Source organism: Schistocerca piceifrons, chromosome 4, assembly GCF_021461385.2.
Source record: "Schistocerca piceifrons isolate TAMUIC-IGC-003096 chromosome 4, iqSchPice1.1, whole genome shotgun sequence".
Taxonomy (NCBI): Eukaryota; Metazoa; Arthropoda; class Insecta; order Orthoptera; family Acrididae; genus Schistocerca; species Schistocerca piceifrons.
The window spans coordinates 310669982-310685785 of NC_060141.1; the positions used below are offsets into that span (position 1 = coordinate 310669982).

At 41.6% G+C, this 15804-nt stretch overlaps 1 protein-coding gene across 2 annotated transcripts in view; it reads left to right on the top strand.

Moving 5' to 3' along the window:
- Window positions 1-15804, top strand: part of LOC124794807 (nucleobindin-2) — a 101623-nt gene that overhangs the window by 26493 nt on the left and 59326 nt on the right. The gene's annotated exons all lie outside the window — the stretch shown is intronic.

Consider the following 15804-nt stretch of genomic DNA (forward strand, 5'->3'; position numbering starts at 1 on the left):
GGTGGCACCCACACCACTGCTACCTACAAGCTCTGCGGCTGAGGATGGGGTGGAGATTTCGGCGTCCGCTGAGGACCTAGACCTCGGCAGACCCTCATTCACAATGGATATAGACTGCTCAGGCAATAAATCGGTGGCAGCAGGTGACTCTTGAGGCGTAAACTGCCTCATTGAGTGTTCCATGCCTTCCCAGTCTCACGATGTCATCCTCCAGTGGAATTGCGGCGGTTTTTTCCACCGCCTGGCTGAGCTATGGCAACTGTTAAGCTTTACACTTGCTATCTGCATTGCCCTCCAGGAAACCTGGTTCCCAGCAATGCAGACCCCTGCCCTCTGCAGCTATAAGGGATATTACAGGAACCGTAGTGACTATAATTGAGTGTCAGGTGGAGTTTGCGTTTATGTCTTAAACTCGGACTGTAGTGAACATGTGCCCCTTCAAACCCCTCTTGAAGCTGTGGCTGCCAGAATAAGGATGACGCAGGAAATAACTGTCTGCAATGTATATCTTCCTTCAGATGGTGCAGTACCCCTGAATGTATTAGCTGCACTGATTGATCAACTTCCTAAACCTTTCCTACTTCTGGGAGATTTTAATGACCATTACCCCTTGTGGGGTGGTACCTTGCTTACTGGCTGAGGCGGAATGTCAAAACTTTACTGGCACAATTCTACCTCTGCCTCTTAAATAATAGGGCCGCCACACATTTCAGTGTGGCACATGGTAGTTACTCGGCCATTGATTTATCAATTTGCAGCCCAGGACTTCTCCCATCTCTCCACTGAAGAGCACATGACAACCTGTGTGCTAGTGGCCACTTCCCCATCTTCCTGTCACTGCCCCAGCTTCAGGCACACGGACGCATGCCTAGATGGGCATTGAACAAGGCGGACTGGGGAACTTTCAACTCTGCTGTCACTGCTGAATCTCCCCCACATGGTAACATCGATGTGATGGTTGAGCAGGTGACTAGCACAATTGTTTCTTCTGCAGCAAATGCGATCCCTCTCTTTTTAGGGTGCCCAAGGCGTAAGGCAGTCCCTTGGTGGTCAGCGGAAGTTGCTGAAGCAATTAAGGAACGTAGGCGAGCTCTACAGCAGCATAAGCGGCACCCTTCCAGGGTGTGTACGACCAGGGAGAGCTGGGAAAAACCCGGGAATCTTTTCATCTGGGAAAAAAAACAGGAAAAACCAGGGATATTTTTAGAATTACGGGAATTTTTCATTGTTTTAGTTTTCAGTTAAATTTTTGTAATTTTGACTGGTAAGAGCCGATGTTCTAACAAAGGATATTACTGTATTCCGCTACTGCAGAGTAATACTTCAACAATAAAACATAAACAAGAGAAAAAAACGAAAATAACTTAAATTGCAAAGGAAGTGCGCCATATACAACAACGATACACAGTGCTCATGCAAGCGGCTGCTATCAGCAAAACGTGTCAAAGGGTTTTATATTAGATTCATTTTAGCAGTTACGAGTGGGCTAATGCGCATTCGCAGTTGAGTGAGTCACAATTGAGTAGTAGATTCTCCCGCTTGTGGCTACAGGAATGTGGCTGTTCGCTGTGCAAGCAGTCGCAGCAAGCAGTTAGATGCTATCGGGAAAAGGGGGCACCAGATTCATATTCTTGAGGAAAAAAACTTGTTTCACAAAGCGCCTAGCATCCAGTGCATCCAGTGCATCCAGTTCATATGATTTTGAAACGCTTCCCTGTTGGTTTTGAACACATTTTAAGTTGATTTCTGAATGAATCATAAGTTGACTTTTGAATGCATGCATAGTGTACATGATGTTTCTGTCAGGAGAATCCTCATCTGATCTAGAAATAAACTTTCCGCAGACAAAAGGGGACGGGGCTATACGAGCTGAGGGAGTAAAGCCGAACGGATGAATGCCAATCACTGTCTGATTATGTGGTTGATTGGGTTTGCGAATGATCAGCATTCTTATAATTACTAGCGAAATCCATAGATTCAGACTACCAGAATGGAAATAAACGACTGACAGGAATAACAGGTGAGAAAGATTACGTATTATCTTCTCAGTGTATCCAAGAAAAAAAATTTTGACAGAAAGGTTTTGGCCAGATCGCTACACTTGTAAGGACCAGTAGTACAGTCCCCGGCTAGCAGCTGCGTAAGTTCTATTCTGGAAGTAATGCGGAAAACGTGTTGTTCGAACAAGTAATAACACCTAACCGGAAAATAATCGCCGGATAACTAAACCTGTGATTCTGGCAGGGTTAGTGAAGTTAATTGGTGAACAAATTTTAACAATGGCAGCAATAGCTACAGAATTGCTGATGACAAGATTGTTTGTTAGAACGAGGAAGGAGAAGAAACGGGGACAACACAAATTATGGAAGAATAAGACAATTCCAAATTTATATAAAAATTTCGTAATATTACTTTTCGATCTTATGCTTGAGAAGGTGGTGCGTATGAATGAAATGTGAAACTATTTCCGAACATAAAGCTTTTTGCTTGTTGTAGGCCTAATAGGCATTTGTTATTGGTACTTCTTGGATTATATTCTGTCATGTTATAAAAATGGCCATTTGTGCCAAAACAGTCTTGTTTATTTGGTGTTTTACAAAATTGCTACCATATTAGAAAGGCCTATTTTGTTTTATGTAGTAGACAGTGACAAAATAGACGAAATCAGATCGAGAAACCACATCAGTCTTGGGTATTATTTGTATTAACAGCTTTTTCAGTATTAGATAACGACATTTCGATTTTTCATGTAGCAAAACATTTGACAAACTTTGATGAGGTAATATATTCGTTCACAGAAAGGAAAGCCCGCCATGTAACGCTGTAGCAAGATTAGAGAGAAAAAAAATACTAGGTGCTAAGGTTTGAAGAAATGTGTAATTTCTTGCTTATCTCTTGTCAGTATTGATTTTGTATATCCTGTATTTAATTTTATGCCACACAAAACAGCAAGTTGTTAACTAATAGGCAATAAAAAGTTCAATTTTCTGAAGAATTCTTGTTCTCTCGATTACAAATAATCCCATCCGCTATTAACTGCGAGATTTTTTTAAAGAGGGGCAGGCTGTCAAACCGGCCGACTGGGAGAAGGAGAGGCGCCATAGCACATTTCAATTTCCACTCTCCTGATTATAGTTTGGACGTGCAGTAGAAAAATGCTTTATAAAGAGTCATGGCACTGCACTTTGTCATACTTTTAAGACCAAATAATATGTCTTACATTTCCTCGAATACATATATTTTATGTTTTGGACTTTTCAGAAAGATGGTGCGCTACAAGATGAACATATTTTGAAAATTCGATTTTTTTTAGTATTGACCTGGTTCACAAATGTCGTAGATCCGGGGCTGATGCACAGAGTAGTCTCCATATGACCCGTGTTTAAATTTAGTGATTATGCTGTTTCTGCTTCGTTTACTCTCACGTCAAATGAAAACAAAACAGATATCTCTGGCCGTGAGCTATCAAGTGAATTAAAACACATTCACATAATTACGGAAGGCTAAAATATGTCATTAGTTTCAGATTTTATTTTATTTCCACCTTTCTGACAGTCGAGCATTAACCGCCTTGTGGAACAATGAAGTTATTTTTGTCTGTTTGCTAAAGAAATTTGAATTTTGTTAGCCTTTTCCGCAGAGGCAGTCAATGTATTTGAAACGAAATGTTTAATTCCACAGTATTGGCTAGTTTCAACTGTTCGCTGCATTTCAAGTGCACGTTTTCATTTTCTAGCACGTATGACATTACGCCATAATAAAGAACCGAACTTGATATAATACAGTACTGGTACTCCAAGAAAATTTACATCCCCAAAACCACACTGAAAAGCTTAATCTCAGCTTGAGGTCTACTTCATTGTCAATCTGGACATACAAATGTGCACTTTAAGTATGCACTTTAAATGTGCACATTTTAATATGGTTCACGAAATTTCGATACTCTTGCAGTATCCTCTGATGTCTTGTTTCTTTTATGACATAATGTATGATCTTTCAATGTTTTATACGTATGTACATACAGCCTTTGTACATCATGATAACTACTCAAGCGCGGTGTCGCCTGTTATCTGCGCTCTCTGGCAACTGCTGAAACTAAACTATTTCTAACAGACCGCGGGAAAATATCGCAAATAGTGGTTTAAAAGCGTTACTTTCAAAGTAAATATCCTTTTACGTAAGGTGAACTAAGTGCAGGAATGTACCATGAATTTATTAAATCACAGAGGGTTTGACTCTCATTTAAAAATCAACTCTTTGATGACGAGCCATTTTGACGAATTTCGAACCCTAAAGATCAGACATTTATGTCATTATTAAAAATTTTACTGGCACATTTGTGTGATTTCTTAAAGTGCAACAGGCGCAAAAAAGATCAACAGTATATGCGAAAGCTTAGCTTCTCTTGCTGCTTGAGAACAATATTATATGTGAAAGCTTTGCTTTTCTTGTAGCAACACTATTTATATTAATTTAAACTATTAACTTTCGCTGTTTGTGTGTTCATGCTACTTAACGGTGATGTTGCTGTTGGCTGGCTACATCATGTGTCCTATGCTCTGAATATCCACTGTTATCGGCTGGTGAGATCACGTGGCATGAGCTACGAACGGCTTACAAAAGCGCACCGAAGTTTCGTTTTCTAAAGTGCCGGGAAATTGTACGCCTGTGTATAAAACCATAACCGTTCAAAGGATTGATAAGGGAAAATATATTGTCACCCGGGACAAAGTGTATTTTTAACCGGGAAATCCGGGAATTTTGTTTCCTTGTCCACGTATACACCTTGCCTTCCCTGGAGCATCTCATAGTCTTTAAACGCCTCCGTGCCCGTGTTCACTACCTTATCAAACAATGGAAGAAGGAGTGTTGGGAGAGATACGTCTCTACCATTGGGTGCCACACGGCACCTTCTCAAGTCTGGGCAAACGTCTTTTCAGGTACCAGGCCCCAACAGCTGTCCCCGGTGTTACCATAAATGGCGAGTTATGTACCGACACAAACGCATTTGCCGAGCACTTTGTTTGAGCCTCTGCGTCGGAGAACTACCCCCAGCCTTTCGCACACTCAAACGGCGGCCGGAAGGGAGCATCCTCTCATTCACTACACGTTCCTCAGTGCCCTTACACATTGTCCGACGCAGTTCCTGGGCCTGATCGGATCCACAGCCAGATGATAAAACATCTCTCATCTGACTACAAGCAACATCTTCTCATCATCTTCAACCGGATCTGGTATGATGGTGTCTTTCCATCGCAGTGGCGGGAGAGCACCATCATTCCAGTGCTCAAACCCGGTAAAAACCCACTTGATGTGGATAGCTATCGGCCCATCAGCCTCACCAACGTTCTTTGTAAGCTGCTGGAATGTACGGTATGTCAGCGGTTGGGTCGGGTCCAGGAGTCACATGCCTTGCTGGCTCAATGTCAGGGCGGCTTCTGCCAGGATTGCTCTACCACTGATAATCTTGTGACCATCGCATCGAGTCTGCCATCCGAACAGCCTTTTCCAGACAGTAACACCTGATTGCCATCTTTTTTAACTTATGTAAAGCATACGACACGGCTTGACGACATCATATCCTTGCCACATTGTATGAGTTGGGTCTCCGGAGACCACTCCCAATTTTTATCCAAAACTTCCTGTCGCTCCGTACTTTCCGTGTCCAAGTTAGTGACTCCCATAGTTCCATCCATATCCAGGAGAATGGAGTCCCGCAGGGCTCTGTATTGAGTGTCTCTCTATTTTTAGTGGCCATTAATGGTGTAGCGGCAGCAGTCAGGCCCTCCATCTCACCTTCTCTGTATGCAGACGACTTCTGCATTTTGTACTGCTGCTCCAGTACTGTTGTTGCTGAGTGGTGCCTCCAGGGAGCAATCCACAATGCCCAATCATGGGCTTTAGCCCACGGTTTCCAGTTTTCAGCCGCAAAGTCGTGTGTCGTGCACTTCTGTCGGCGTCGTATCGTTCATCCGGAACCCACACTTTACCTTAATGACAATCCACTCATTGTAGTGGAGACATATAAAAACCTAGGACTGGTTTTTGACACTCGATTGACTTAGCTCCCTTATCTTCATCAGTTTAAGCAGAAGTGCTGGCAGCACCTCAATGCCCTCCGTTGCCTGAGCAACACCAATTGAAGTGCAGATCGCTGCACGCTGCTGCAGCTCTACAGAGCCCCTTCTGGAGATAGGCATCTCCGAAGCTGACTTGCGTTCAGTCTTACACCACAGGGTTTTCTGGCTTTGGGAGATGGAATGGTATAACAGCATGCATAACAAACTGCGTGTCATTAAGGAGACTATGAATGTGTGGAAGTCTTCCATGCGGGCCTCTCGCAGGGAATTAGTTGTCCTCTGCCGGCTCCACATTGGCCATATGTGGCTAATGCATGGTTACCTACTCCGTTGCGAGGACACACCTCAGTGTCACTGTGGCTCCCAAATGACTGCCCACTTTTAGCTGCTCTGCAGCAGTGTTTTAACTTTCCCAGCACCTTGCCTTCGGCGTTGGGCGACAATGCCTCCATAGCAGCTTTAGTTTTACATTTTATCTGTGAGAGTGGGTTTTATACTTCTATATAGGTTTTAGTGCATGTCCTTTGTCCTTCTGTGTCTTCCAACCTAGTGCTTTTAGGGTGGAGGTTTTAATGTGTTGCAGAGTGGCTGACTTTCCCTTTTTATTCTCGTGGTTGGCCAGCCACTGTAATCTGCTTTCATGTTTTACTGTCTTCTGTTTCTAGCGTTTCTCTGTTTTCTTGTCCTCTTTTGTTCCTTTTAGTGTTTGTTGCCTCCCCTTCATTCTGGTGGCTTTTCCTTTCTTTCCGTTTTGTGTTGTATGTTTCGTCTGTTTTATTCTCAGACTTGTGGCATTGTTTTATTAGGTACAAGGGACCGATGGCCTCGTAGTTTGGTCCCTTCTCCCACCTTTAACCAACCAACCAACCAGGACTACTTCTCAGGAACCTTCTCTCTGGAAACCAACAGACCAGTGACCTGACACCAACCAGTGGCTGAAGGAACCACTGTGGATCCCAGGGCTCCCTGAACCTCTTCTACTTTTACACTCACAGTGGATAAGCCCTCAATAGATTTTCAACTGTCAAACACAATGAAATAGACAAAGAAATCATTTCAGGAGAGAGCTACTCCAGTGGCCCCGGAGGTGCCACATCCCTCCACGTTGTATTCTGAACCAATGTTCCGTGGTGGTGTTCCAGCCCCGCCGGCGGCAGACAGTGATTCTATGGTATAGCTTTTCCTTCTGGCCACTTTATGCTTAACCAGGACACTGTCAACATGATGATCCTATAGAACTACAATGGGTATTACTATGACAACAACTAATTTACTCCTCTTCTGTGATCTGTGCTACTCTCCAAGAAACATGTCATTGATGACCAGTCTCCAGCTTTTCGATGTTACCGTACGTTCTGTCAGAACCGTACTGGTCCAAGAGAGCATATAGAAGGTCTGTATATTGGTTTGTACAGATATCTTCAGTCTGTGAATTCTTCTCCATAACACATTGAAAACAATAACAATGCAAGTGGAAATGTCCCCAGTGATAACTGTTCGTAATATTTCTTAATGCCCAGGCTGGGTACTTACATTCCTTCAGATGACACCTTTATATCCAACAACTCCTTCTCTCTCCTCCACCCCTCCCCCTCCCCTCCACCCCCCTGCCCCCCAAACCCTTTGTCCCCTACTCGATGCTTTCAGTGCACACCACATCCTGTGGGAAAGTGCCATGTCATCTAAAGCCTTCTGATTGATCAGCTTTTTTGCCTACCTTGGTCTGTTTCTTGTCAGTGACAATACTCCTACCCACTTCAGTGCCTCTCATGGAAACTTTTCGTTATCAACTTTTCGATCTCTTTCCCATCTCAAAGCTTCGCTATAATGACTGCTACGCAATGATATTAGTGACAGTGACCACTTTCTGGTTCCTGTCACTTGTTTGTCATCGCCTGACCACTTACCATGTTGGACTCTTCTAAGACCTAACTGGCAGTTGTAATACCTCTGCTGTCACCTTCGTCCCCTCTGTGTCGGAGTACCTTGGCAAGGTTGTGGTAGATGTCCGTGACACAGTCACCCACTCTGCTGGAACTGCTATTCCTCTGCCTACAGGCCCTCTCCACTGCTGGTTGATTGCATGGTGGACCAAACACTTTGCAACAGCTATTCATGTTCATTGAAGGACTCTGTAAATTTCATGCAACATCCTTCACATATCACCCTGTCACTTTTATGCAGCTCTGTGCCAAGGATTGCTGCCTGATTGAACACAGTAAGAAGGAATGTTGGGAACACTATATCTCCCTGTTCAGAACATAGGCCTCTTCATCTCAGATGTGAGCCAAGCTCTGCAGTGTACTGGGCTGCCAAAGATAAACAACTGGTCTCTTCCTTCGTGGTAGTATTATCTGATGTTGCTAGCAGTTATGAGTCTTCAACAGAATCTCGAAGCTGTAGTCCTCAGCCCTTTACGTCAGAGTGGAGACCAAGTATTACAGTCAGCAGTTCATCTGAATCTCAGTTATCAGAAAGTGACAGTGAAATGGTTCGGAAAAGAATGCGCTTTAAGTGACATGTTTGACCGGAAAGAAACAAATTTCCAGCTGTTAAACCATTACTTTGATGATCTGAGTTCAAGACAGAAATATTAACTAGATACTGACCCAAGCAATCTTTCATTTTTTGTGATATTTATGTCTGGAGAACTGTTGAAACTTATTGCAGATGAAACAAAATTGTTTTTACATTTAAACCGGAGAAAATACTACAGAATCTGTGAATTGTCAACTGTCAAAGTGGAAACACACTGAATTTAATATTAATGTTTAATAATGTTTTTTTGCTATTTGCAAGGTAAGAAGTTAAAATTAAGTCATTATTGGCCCAGAGATAGACTTTTGAACACACCAATTTTCAGCAAAATTATGTTCAGAAACTGTTTTTGTCTGCTGCTGGGAATGCTACACTTCAGTGGTAACTCTGCGAGTACTGGAGGCGACAGTCTATTTAAAATTAGGACGATTGTTGACAAAGTTCATAAGACTTTTCGTAATTCATTTCGTCCACATCACAAGCTTTGTGTAAATGAAAGTCTCTTGCTGTTCAAAGGACGATTATCTTTTAAGCAATTTATTCCAAACAAGCAAAGTAGATTTGGAATAAAGACATTTGTACTGTGTGTCTGTCAGAGTGGGTATATTTTGGATTTTATTGTATATACAGGCGCAACAACAGAAATTACGTTCCACAATATATGGAAAAGTGGCAACTCTTATGTGGCCGTATTTGGAACAGGATCATATTCTGTATGTTGATAATTGGTACTCCAGCTCATACCTGTCCGTCTCGCTTCACAACCATGGAACAGCTGCATGTGGCACTGTTTGTAAGAATTGGTGCAACATGCCAAAACCGCAGAAGAAGTTAAAACGAGGAGAAACTAGTTTAAGTCTACTGACACGATACTTTCTATCAAGTGGTGTGATAAAGAGAGAGGTGTGCATGTTGACCACAAGTCACACAACACAAATGGTTGAAACAGAGAAGACTGACATAAATACTGGTGAAAAAATAAAGGTCCCACAATGTATTGTAGATTACAATTTGGGAATGGGTGCAGTTGACTGTTGTGACATGTTACTGAGCTCAGTGGGATTAGTGCGTAAGACTGTGAAATGATACTAGAAATATTTTTTTCACATTCTGGATTTGTGCATTCTAAATGCTCATGCTCTCCACCGGTCGGTAACAAGGCAAAAAGTGTCACTCGCAGAGTTTCTCCTTTCTCACATAGGGGAGATTGTAGAAAAATATGCTGCAGAACAGAAAAAAGCTGGTAGGGAAGGTATTAAGATGACGACAATCCTCTGTGATTCACAGGGAGACATTTTCCGGTTGTTATTGTGAGTGAACATTTGTAGAACAGTACGCTAATGCGCAGACGTCTGGTTTGCACGAAAGAGAAAGTGTGCTGGGAAACTAGATACCAAAGCAAAACTTGAAATGTTCCATTACACATTGTATCTTGCTCTGAGGCTTATCATACAAAGAAGCATTATTAAACATTGCGAACTAAATCTGAGAAAATTTATTGACACCTCTGAATGAATTATTTAAAAACATCAATGTATATAAACCTATTTTTAACTTTGCCAGTGCCCATCTCAAAGCCCGGACTGAAAAGAAGATGTAAAATTATTCAAACAATGCCTGATTTCTTCATATGTAGCAGTTTGCTGGCAAATGAATGGACTTGGTCACTGAGATGGCGTAATATCTGTACAGTGGCAAATGTAATTACATTGCACCAGTATAACAAAACCCATATATTAATCCATGTACGATACAATTAAATTATTACACATAACATAGACAGTTATATTCTTTTATTCTTAGTACTACAAATGTAGATTACATTTGGTCTACTTGTACAAAACCTGTTTTCCATAACTGATTTCAAATGCCTTTGATTAATGAGAAATAACATGCCAAAGTTAAAACTTTGTTCTCAGTGCAATTTTTCTTCCTACTTTGCCTCTGTTGTTAGCCAATACTTGGGGGGCTTAAAATTGGTTGTTCAAATGATACTGGCTTTGAAGCATTAATAGAAAAAGGTATTTGTAAAAGAAGTATCGAATATATCCTCGTTTCATCTTTTCATAAAAATCAACATCTTTTCAACTAATTTGCAGATTTTTGGAATATAGTTGGGGAATAAAATTTTTTATTCCATATCTTCGTGCTATCAATCTATTGCAATCTAAATTTCATTTTCATCATGCATTTTCTCTACTAGATATGCAAATCCGAAGCTTACATTATTTTCAGGCCTGATTTTTGTGCTGAACTTTGATTCCAATTATACAGCTTGGAATGTTTTATAGAACATTATTACACATAATTATAAAATCAGTACAAAAATATCGCATTTTTGATATTTTTCCAAAATCTTCGATTTTGCTTTTAATTCATTCAGTACTGGAAAGTGCTATGTAAATGAAACTTTATATTTAAGAACCTTGTGTTGTTAGGTTACTAAATGCCAAGTTTCAAGTTTATCACACCATGAGTCCAGGAGGTGCAAGAAGCCAAACTTCGAAATTTTTTCAGGTGCCTATTTTATTGACCGATTTTACCTACAATTTTCTGGCTCAGTTTGTCCCGTAGAATTCTTTTCATTATTTTCTTAAGATAACACATAAGGTTTACACGATAGCCAAATCTGATTTATTTACAAAAACTATTACCTGGGATATTAAAGCTCAAAGTTGCCAAAAATTCACACTGGCTCTGTGTGAGTTGTAATCAGTCCAGAAGTATTCAGCACAGGGCAGGTTGGGCAGCGTGGGCCTTTTTGGTGCTGGTGACTGCTCCGAGGGATAGGCACTTAGCGTAGGTAGCCGGATTACACCACATGCCGCAGCGCCTCAGCGCACCAAGCAGATGGTGCGCCTCCAGCAGTTAGAGGGTTAAGGCACAGCTGATAGCCATTAACAGAGTCATACATGTTATTAAACAGACCTCCTTCAATCACGTTTTAATTTGTAGTGACTCAATGAGCTGAGTCCAGGCTACTGATCTTGTTGCCTTTGTCACCTTGTGATATCTGCTAGTCAAGAGGTTATCTCTGGTTTTGGTCGTATTGCCTGCCCAGGTGTCTTTATCTGGGTCTCAAGTGATATAGGTGTCCCAGTGAATGAATTTTGACTTTTTTGAGGCATCAGTCTTTTGACTGATTTGATGTGGGCTGCCACGAATTCCTCTCCTGTGCCAACCTGTTCATCTCAGAGTAGCACTTGCAATCTACATCCTCAGTTATTTACTGGATACGTTGCAATATCTCCCTTCCTCTACATTTTTACCATCTAATCCCCAAACTGTCAAGTCGGGATGAGACCAGGGCCCAGTAAATCTGGAGGAGAGTAGTGAAATCTACATCCCAAGATGCGAGAGCAACGAAGCAGAGTATTAAGCTTCCCATGCTGCCCTCAAGTACCATGGAAGTTATTCCCTGATATCTTAACACATGTTGTATCACCCTGTCCCTTCTTTTTGTCAGTGTTTTCCATATGTATCTTCCTTTATTGATTCTGCTGAGAATCTCCTCACTTCTTACCTTACCAGTCCACTTATTTTCAACATTCCTATGTAGCACCATATCTCAAATGCTTCAGTGCTCTTTCGTTCTGGTTTTCCCACATTTCATATCAGTAGACTTCTCTTGGCCAGGAATACCCTTTTTGCCAGTGCTAGTCTGCTTACATTCTACTCACTTCAGCCATCATTAGTTACTTTGCTTGCAAGTAGCAAACTTTGTCTACTTCAGTTCACCAATTTTGATGTTAAGTTTCCTCCTTGTCTTTCTCATTTCTGCTACTTCTTGTTGCTTTTGTCTTTTTCCGGTTTACTCTTAATCCATATCCTGTAATCTTTAGACTGTTCATTTGATTCAACTGATCCTTTAATTCTTCTTCACTTTCACTGAGCTAGCAATGTCACCATCTAGTCTTCTCGTTGATGCTCTTTCACTCTGAATTTTATCTCACTCTTGAAACTTTCTTTTATTTCCGTCATTGCTTCTTTGATGTATAGATTCAATAGTACATCCCTCTCTTACACCCTTTTTAATCCCAGCACTTCGTTGTTGGTCTTCCACTCCTTTGTTCCTTCTTCAGATTGTATACTACCCATCTTTCCGTATAGCGTACCTTAATTTTTCTCAGAATTTCAAACATTTTGCACCATTTTACATTGTTGAATATTTTTTCAGTTTTACAAATCCTTTGTTTTTTCTTCAGTCCTGCTTCCATTGCAACTGCAATGTAAGAACTGCATCTCTGATGCCTTTACCCTTTCTAAAGCCAAACTGATCGTCATTTAACAAATTCTCAGTTTTCTTTTCCACTCTTCTGTATATTATTCTTGTCAGCAACTTGGGTGGATGAGCTGTTAAGCCGATTGTTGATAATTCTCGCATTTGTCAGCTCTTGCAATCTTCAGAATTGTATGAATGTTTTTCCAAATCTCTGATGATATATCGCCAGAGTCGTACATTCTACACATAAATGTGAATAGTCATTTCGTTTCCACTTCCCCAATGATTTTAGAAATTCTGAGTGAACATTATCTACCCCTTCTGCCTTATTTGATCTTAAATGTTCCAAAACGCTTTTAAATTCTGATTCTAATACTGAATCCCCTATCTCTTTCCTGTTGTCTTCTGTTTCTTCTTCTATGTCATCATCAGACAAGTCCTCCCCCTCCTAGAGGCCTTCAGTGTACTCTTTCCGCCTGTCCGCTTTCTCCTCTGCATTTACTTTTAATTTCACCAAAGCTTGTTTTGATTTTCTGTATATTTCATTCCTAAGTGACTTGTATTACTCTATTCCTGAATTTCCTTGAACATGTTTATACTTCCTTCTTTCATCAATCAGATGACATATTTCATCTGTTATCCATGGTTTCCTTGCAGTTGTCTTCCTTGTGCCTAAGGTTTTCTTTCTTATATTCTCAGAGAACTTCAAGAGTATATATTATCATTTCTTAATATTTTAGTAACCCACTTTTTGCATATTGATTCTTTCTGACTAATCTCTTAAACTTTAACTTACTCTTTGTCATTACTGAATTGTGAGCTGAGTCTATATCTGCCCCTGGATGTGCCTTACATTCCAATATCTGATTTTGCAATCTCTGCCTGACCGTGATGTAATCTAACTTTAGTTTTCCCGTATCTTCTGGCCTTTCCCAAGTGTACCACCACCTCTTTTGATTCTCGAACAGAGTATTCACTTTTACTAGCTGAAATTCATTGCAGAACTCAATTAGCCTTTCTCCTCTCTCATTCCTGCTACCAACTTTGACGACAGAAGCAATTATTCATTGAACATCATTCAGAGGTGGAACAACATTGGGTGGGCCCCCTTCATAAATTCTACACCATGAAGGAGACTTCTGCTATATGGTGCTTCTCATTCACTCCACCAAAAAGGAATTCACCATCCTGTGTCACCTCCACGTAGGTAATACGGGATTAACCCATAGTTTTATGTGGCATCCCATGTTGATTGTGGAGTCTCACAGACAGTAGCTGACATCTTGGTGGAATGTCCCCCTTGAGGATTCTTTGCTCCTATTATTGACAAATGACTCATGGACAGTTGAAGTGGTTTTCTGTTTAGTCTGTGAAAGTGGTTTTTATTCTCAGATTTAACGTTTTAAACTACTTTCATGGCAGGGTCCTGCAGTTGAGGCTGGGATGTCTTCCACTGCATGCTGGGTCTGGGGCAGCTTCAGCGCTACTTCCTGTAGCCATCTGCATCAGTCATCCATCTTTTACTCCATTTTAATTGATTTTAGATGCCACACGTCAACCTCAGCCCTGGCATCAAAATTGGTTTGAGTGCCTAGATTTTTACTACTTCTACAATCTTTCAAAATCAAATCAAATGTCCCAGGGGCTCACTACTCTTAGGTGAGCACATGCTTGGCTACCACGGGGCCCCAGCCTTTTTAGCAGTGCTTCCTCTTTCTGTGCTGCATACTTAAACTCGTCTGACTTTCCGTCAGATGGTTCTTTTAGTAAAGACCCTGCTTGGACTTGGTTCACGATTTTTAGTTTCATTCTCACCACTAGCTTCACCTTCTATTAACAATTATATGATCCCCATTATTGGGTCTGAACTGCCATTTTTTCCACATTTTACAGAAGTGCATGTTATGCAGGGAAGGTTGCCCACTGTGGTGTATGGGCCACCTCTGTGCCCTTCCACCCTCTCACTGTTTGTACCTGTTATTATAATACACCCCAAACCCTTCACAGTAACCCAAAACTCACCGTGGTAGCTATCCCATTGGGGGGGGGGGGGGGGGAGGGGGGGTCATTAAATACCTGCGTAATGTTAGCCCCTGACCACACATGGATTGCACTGTTGGTGTCTGTGTTGCACGCTCCTAATGTATGCCATGGAGCATGTGCCTGTAATGACTGGGCCATGGGGACTCCTGGCAATGGATTACTGGCCAGGTAGAAATTGCTTTGGCGGGGTTGTGCCCATGGGGAGAGCCTCAGTTTGGAATGGGTGGCACCATGGTGGATAGTTCACACATGACGTGACTTAAATTTTGTCTCTTCAAATGGAAAGGTCTCATTTGATGCAATAAAGTACGATCCTGAAGCGTTCCCTTCCCTCGTCATGCCGTGGGAGGAATGCAGGACTAGACGTCAAGGAGCAAACTTCTCCCACCAATATGTAGTGTTTACCAGGACCAAAGGTGACAGCTTTTAGGCTACAAAGCCTTTATTTTTTGTCAGAGATATTGAGTACAAGTATGTGGAAGTTGAAACCATCTCTAAGATGAAGAGCGGTTCCTTCTTCATTAAAACATCATCATCTGCCCAGGGTGAAGTCTTTCACCGTGATCTTCTTCTGCAATCTGACAATGAGCTGCGGACCAACTTAGAGTGACTGGGTGTGTACTTCATCTTTCGTGTCCATAGGGGACCAAGGGAAAGCTGAGTTGCTACTGGGGCCTTCATCTGGGATTTCGAGGGTGATGTGTTGCCTGAGAAGGTAAATGTGATGGTCTTCCAATGTGATGTGAAACCCTATGTTCCTCCTCCTATGAGATGCTTCAGGTGTATGAAGTTTGCACATAAGTCTTCCTGTTGCACTGCCACCCCTGTCTGCAGGGATTGTGGACATCTGTTGCACATGAATGTTCCTTGTGGCCCTTCCCCATCAGTGTAAACTGCAGTGAGCACTCTCCCTACTCAACA